This window comes from Quercus lobata, chromosome 8 (assembly GCF_001633185.2).
Source record: "Quercus lobata isolate SW786 chromosome 8, ValleyOak3.0 Primary Assembly, whole genome shotgun sequence".
Lineage (NCBI taxonomy): Eukaryota > Viridiplantae > Streptophyta > Magnoliopsida > Fagales > Fagaceae > Quercus > Quercus lobata.
The window spans coordinates 51,643,459-51,650,165 of NC_044911.1; the positions used below are offsets into that span (position 1 = coordinate 51,643,459).

General features: G+C 35.4%; 1 long non-coding RNA gene across 2 annotated transcripts; it reads right to left on the minus strand.

Moving 5' to 3' along the window:
- Positions 1 to 4,405: 4,405 nt before the first annotated feature.
- LOC115954691 lies at positions 4,406 to 6,351 on the minus strand. Of its 2 annotated transcripts, none has more exons than XR_004083941.1 (3): positions 6,217 to 6,351; positions 5,561 to 5,612; positions 4,406 to 4,488 (listed from the first exon to the last, which is right to left on the minus strand). It is a non-coding gene; the product is annotated as an uncharacterized LOC115954691 (long non-coding RNA). The 2 variants fall into 2 exon arrangements; XR_004083940.1 differs by lacking the exon at positions 4,406 to 4,488 and adding an exon at positions 4,667 to 5,024.
- Positions 6,352 to 6,707: the final 356 nt, after the last annotated feature.

Below are 6,707 nucleotides of genomic sequence, written 5' to 3' on the forward strand. Positions count from 1 at the left end.
TTCTTGATTTCATTTATTGTAGAATTTGTATTTGATGCAAGCAGTATGAGTGTATGCACTAACATTGAAAATAGAGATTATATTGCTGCTTTCATTAGAGTTCAAGCCATGACATGAATTTCATGATTTCCATTTTGTGAAGTTTCTTATATTAATCTATGCACTGACATTGAAAATAGAGACTAAATGCACATCAAAGTTTGTAACTTTTGTTTTATGATTATTAATCTTCAATTGTTTATATTAATCTTCAATGTTTTTCATTTGTTTTATGATAATCAGAGGGGGATTAATCTATCTTTGTCTTTCATTCTCTTTAATGTGTGAGTTGTAATATGTTGTCTGTTACTTCAATCTATCTTTGTTTTTTCATTTGTTTTATGTTGACTGTGAATCATATACTTTTTTTTTTATCTTTTTGTTAAATGCTGGTTCTCAAACCATCATTTATTTGAATCTTGAACCAAATGAGAAAATCTCTTTTAAAATAGTAAGACAATTTGGTGATAAGATGTCTCAATGACTTTACTTTTGTTTGGTACCCTTTTGTTTGGTACCTTTTTGTTAGTTTCTATTAATGTTAATTGAATTGCTTTTGTATTAATTCATCAGTGTGTTGTCCCACAAATTAAGATTAATCTTTCAAGTATGATTTGTTTATTGCTAAAACCAAACAATTTTTACTCTTTCGTTAGTGTTTTGGAATTCTGTACCATCTTGTTTTATGTTCCTTTTATGAGAGAGAGAGGGAGAGAGAGAGAGAGAGAGAGAGAGGAATAGAAGGATATTTTGAATGCCAAGAGTTGTCCATGTAGAGTCTTAAATTTCAATTAATAGGGTTGTTGTATTATTGGATGTTATTGAATGTGCCTAGACCTCCAAAACTTTCTGTTCTCATTGTATTTGTAATTTGTAGTTTGTACTAGAAACTTAGGATATACATCCTATATACTTCATTGGATTTTGTTGTACTTGGTTTTTATTGATGAAATTTAAGCCTTATGGTCCAATGTAGAATCCTGGCTATTGCTTATAGCTAATATTGGACCTAGGTATAGTTTTGAGTCTGGTAGAGTCATACTCATATAAATGGATCTAGAACTAACTCCTAAAAGTTGAAAACGACTCACCAAGCAGGAAATTGAGTAGAATAAACTCCTAAAATGTTGAAAATAGACCTAACAAGCAGGGAAGTGGCTGACTGAGTCATGGTATGCTTACATATCTAGTGAGTAGAAACGTAGAATAATTAGTGTAGGTTTCTAGATACTAAGTTGAGAACTTGACACCAAATGACCTGTAGCTGTAGGGATCTTAGTGGTCCATTGTAAACGGGCAATTGCATAGGACATAAAATGGGGAGCTGTCAAGGATGACCTTGTAAAGAGTGTTACTTTGTTGAAAAGACCAAGGTTGATTGAACAGTTCTGAGAACAGAATACCTAAACATTGAGTTGTTGCAATTTATATTTACTATGTCACAGCATTGGTCATAAGCCATAGAGTTGAATTTAAATGTCCTTGGGGGAAGATCACATATTGTGTGTTGCACGGTTAAATTTAATTGGAAACCTAATATGCAGCTCCTAATAATTGTAATTGATATTTTCCCTGTTAAAATCACTCTCAAAGACATCATAAACCAAAAACAACTATCACATTTAAATATTGCTCAGATGTTGAACATCTAGGTGTCAATCAAGTTTCTAGCACATTAATTAGTCATTTGTTTGTTTTTTTACTTCAATTACAGATAATAGAAAAAGAAAAAGTGTTTTTATGTAAAATTATGGCAAGTTCTTATTTTATTTATTTAAGCTTTAATTTGATTGCTTTTGGGTTGCATGTTAAGTGAGGGCAAGAAGTGATGCTGACAATCTTGTTGGAATCATAATATGTCTTACTGTGTCCATGCTTTTATTTTATATTAATTGTGGTTTACTTGTCAAATGATTGCTAACAATCTATCTGCTACCATGTCAGATATGCTGGCACTAGATAGAGTGCAGCCTGGACCCGACGATCAGACCCAGTTAACCCGGCAGCCGAATCATCGGTCAACTCCGCTTTAGAGGTGCACTGCCGATGAGGTATGTAGTTGTATTATTAATGCATGTCCGTTTTATAATTACCTTATGTGCACTACCTAACACAATGCTCGTCCATGTGCAGGAGATGCCTGGCATCATAAAGGTTCGATGCCGTAAATGTGTATTGCTGCAAGGTGGGCTAGACCCAAGTACCATGCAATATATAGATGCAGCAGGTTTGACCAAATTATTCAAGGTTTCTAATATGGAGGTCGACCATGCCTTGATCACGGCCTTGGTCGAGCGGTGGCATCCGAAGACGCACACGTTCCACTTACCCTATGGAGAAATGGGTATCACCTTGCAAGATATAGAGGTGATGCTGGGGATTCCGGTGGATGGGTAGCCTGTCACTAGGAGGACAGACCTAAAATGGAACGAGGTGTGCCGAGACTTGTTGGGCCATAAACCTCCGCCTGTGATACCGAACTCGAACAAGACTACCTTTGCAAGGGCGAGGATAAAATACAAGTGGCTTGATGCACAGTTTGCCACTCCCCTAGCCACAGACGCCGGTGATGAAGTCATGCAGCAACATGCCCACTACCGCTTACTTGTACAGATGGGGGCCCTGTTGTTCATGGACAAGTCAATGGACCGGGTCTCACTGTTTACTCTGCTGTTCTTCAACCTAATCAGCAATGCGAGAAGGTACAGCTGGGGTAGTGCAGAATTGGCTTGGCTCTACAAGCAACTTTGTAGTGCATCGAAGAAGGATGCGATGTAGATTGGAGGAGCACTCTTGTTGGTGTAGCTATGGGCCTATTTAAGGTTCCCACGAATATGCCCTATTACAAGGCCGCCTCTACCGCTAGTGCACTCAGGGCCCCTTGCCATTAGGTACGTTCATTGAGTTCTAGTTATTCAAGCTAAGTGTCTCTTAGGAATAATTATTTATGTGTAATAGTATATTAGACTTTATTTGTCTCCCTGTTATAATTAAAAATATGTCAAACTAACAAACAAAAAAAACTTATCAATGCTTAGTATATGGATGTGAAATATAAAGCAAAGTTTGTTAAATGTAAAGTTCAGTAACGAGCATTTGTCGAAACCCCATGTTTGCTAGGTGGAGCGGGCCAAAGATCATCGCAGAGTATGCCACACACGTTCTTGCTGCATACCGGACGTCGTTGGCTACATTACAAGCAGAGCAGGTATTCGGTTAATTTACGTCCTCAATTTGAGTTTTTTATTTTCATTTCCCTCAATTGCATGACCACATTTTATTTATTTATTTTTGTTTGAATTCTTGGATTGTTGTAGGAATGAGTTGATTTAAAAATATTGGTTCTTTTCTAAGTTGGTTACGCTTTTATTGAAGCCTTCTGGTTTATTTAGGATTTATGCTTGGTATTGATGCTTCGTTAGATTAATTTGAATCATGGTGCTGATTGTCATCAAGTTTTGTATTGGTGAATGCTGCCTTCAAGTTCTACTCCTGCACCCTAAATTACCTATTAACAATAGACCCAAAAAAAAAAAAAAAAAAAAAAAAGAGGTAAGGAATTGACTATGGTGATTCAAGGCTCTTATCCCCGATTAAGGAGTTGTATTGATGCAGAATACTGCCGTAATGTTATGTTAAGAAGCTCAATAGTTAAGATTATTATTAACTAGTCGCTAACCCATGCTATGCACAGGAAAGCTATTAAGGGTCTATTTGGATACAGCTGAAAACTGAAAACACTGTAGCAATTTTTTTTTACAATGTGAATAGTATCGTAGGACCCATTTTTTTATGAAAAAGTTGCTGAACAGTGAAGTTTGTGGGTCCTGTTAACAGTGTACACGTGCACTGTTAACGAGAGAAAAGTCAACAATCACGGCTTGAAAAAAAAAAAAAAAAAAAGGAAAAGAAAAACGCAATACGTGGACGTGGGAAGCGCAAAACGCGCTTCCCAAATGCACACTATATATGAGTTAGAAGATTATTCTAATCATGCACACAATCTTCTCTTTTTCTTCCCTAATTTTCATACACTGTGTCACACTCCAAACCCTAAAAGGTTTGAAGCATGAGAAAGACATCTCAAAGTACCTGTAGATTTTTCCTTTTTGACAATCCAATCCACAAAAATCATATCAAGTGCCAACATCAAGAATTATCATAATAATTCCATTGAATATACTCTCAAAGTAAGTCAGAGCTCTAAGCAAAATTACAAAGACTATTGGCCACAAAAAAATAGAGGTATGAATAATTAATTACATATCATTAACTTGTCCCATCAGTGGGAATAATGTCACAACCACTATAATATACAAAAGAATGAGTCAAGCCTATTCTAAGATGTACACCATGTAATATACCCATTACAAAAGTTTAGCCTCCATCAGTAGTTAGTCTAACTACTATTAGCCACCAAAAAACTGTCTCAAAAAGTTGTTGCCTACTCTGAAAAGGTTATAAAATAATGGGATGAGATAAAGCCCAGTAAGTAGCATATTTAATAGGGGTGGGGGAAATGCAAGTTTCATCTTCAATAATAATATTATGACAAGAATGATTTAATAATGAAACACAAAATTTCTCAAAGTAAATACCTTGAAATTATATACTATAATCTGTGAGCATTAACAATATAATTTCCAAAGTCATAAAATCTAACATACGGTAATTTATCATAAATATACCATACTACCACATAAACCGGTAAGGGGATCCACCGATTCACAACTGGCATCATATTGTCCTCTCTGGTATGCAGACTCTTGGCCCTATAGATCGCAGCCTCACCCATACCCTCAAGGTTTTTCTCTCCCCCCATGGGCAACAAAGAGAGCGCGTCAAATAGGACCTCTCTTGCATGTGGTCTCTTGGCCCCATGGGCAGCAGCCTCACCCATACACAATTAAGGAACCTCTTCCCCCCATGGATAGCAGGGAAGAACGCGTCATCCAAAGTGAAAAGGCACTGAACTGGATTTGATTCTGTTGTCACAAAGACTACTGAAATCAAATCGGGTGATCACCGGGAAATCACACATGGCATAGGGCTAAAACCACATAAACTCACAGGTTACATTACTTTGAAACACATAGTTCATATCCAAGTAGCTTTAGAAAACCTTAAATAATCTAACTTCTACAAAGTTTGTAAGGTTTTCAACTTCATTCTTGTCAAGAGATTTTCTATCAATTTCCCAAATAATATAAGACAAGATATGCATCTTTAAAATTTTCAATACACCATAAAATCAATGATTTTCTTATCAAAGATTAAATAAAAGATGCTCATTTTTCCATATCAACAATTCATGCATTTCCCCAAATGCAATACCAAATATGATGCATTTCCATATATAATCATATATATATATATATATATATATATATATATTAAGGTTACGACACAATAGTTTTTAGGAAAATATAATTTCCATAGGTAGTTTCCAAAAGCGTGTCTAACCCACAAACATTTATATAACAAGGTTATTTTTCAAAATCCCTTCAAAAAAACTACTTACCTCGCAACTGCAAAATCCTAATTTTCCAAGCTCCAAGGAGATTAGCTAGAACCTAAACAATATCAAGTAAACTTATCACAATAAGTATAGAGCTTAAAATTGCATCTAGCCACAATTTAGGAATTGCCAAATAATCACTTAATTAGGCAAGCCTAGTATTTAACCTCATCAATAATAATATATCCCACTTCCAAAGTTTCTCAACAAATTGATTCACAAGGCATAAACTTCAATTTATAAAATTAACCCCTTTAATATCATCTCCAACATTATGACTAGCTTCCATAAAATTTACACTACATTAATAAGAGACCCATGAAAGCAAAATCAAAATATCCTCCAAGACAAGAAATTTAGAACTTCAACCAACTCCAAATAAACACAATGACTATGGAAAAATTAGATTTACCAACCATCACATGTTATAACTCAAAACCCCTAAATTTTCCACCATAAATCAACCTTAGGTAGTCATCATTAGCACAAACCATATACCCACTCATCAAATAATTCCATCAATACAAAACCCATATATACAAACACATAAATATCACTTCTAATGCTCATAAATCACATGGGTATTATCATTAAAGCTTAGAAAAAAAATAACCTCAAGCAAAAGTGTAAAACCCACCAAAAAGATTAGAAATTTTTACCTCAAATAAAAGATGTGAAGGTGCTTATGGGTTCACAAGAATTTTCCGGTGATCGTGCCGGAAAATGATGGTGAAAAATGGTTGTGGTGGTGGTGTGGAAGTACCAGGTAGAAAGGATATGAGAAGTGAGGAGCGTATGAGAGATAACAAAAAAAAAAGAAAATGAAAAGAAGGGAACAGTGAGCCGGCCAAAGAAGAGATAAGAGGGAGTGGATTGTGTGATGGGTAGTGGGGTTAGGTAGGGGGCACGTGGGAGCTTAAAACAATCTGATCCTCTCCTTAAAAAAAAAAAAAAAAAAACTGATGGGACATTACACACCGCCAACTCTGTCTCAAGCTTGAATTCAATAAAATTTCATTTAGTTTTGTGTTGCGTAGGATTAAATGTGTTTTGTTTCCCATGTTGGGGCTCCTTTGTTACTGTTAATGTGTATTTCTAAGTTCTAACAGTTACATTGTTGTATTTCTTATATATCTCTCTAACTCTATCC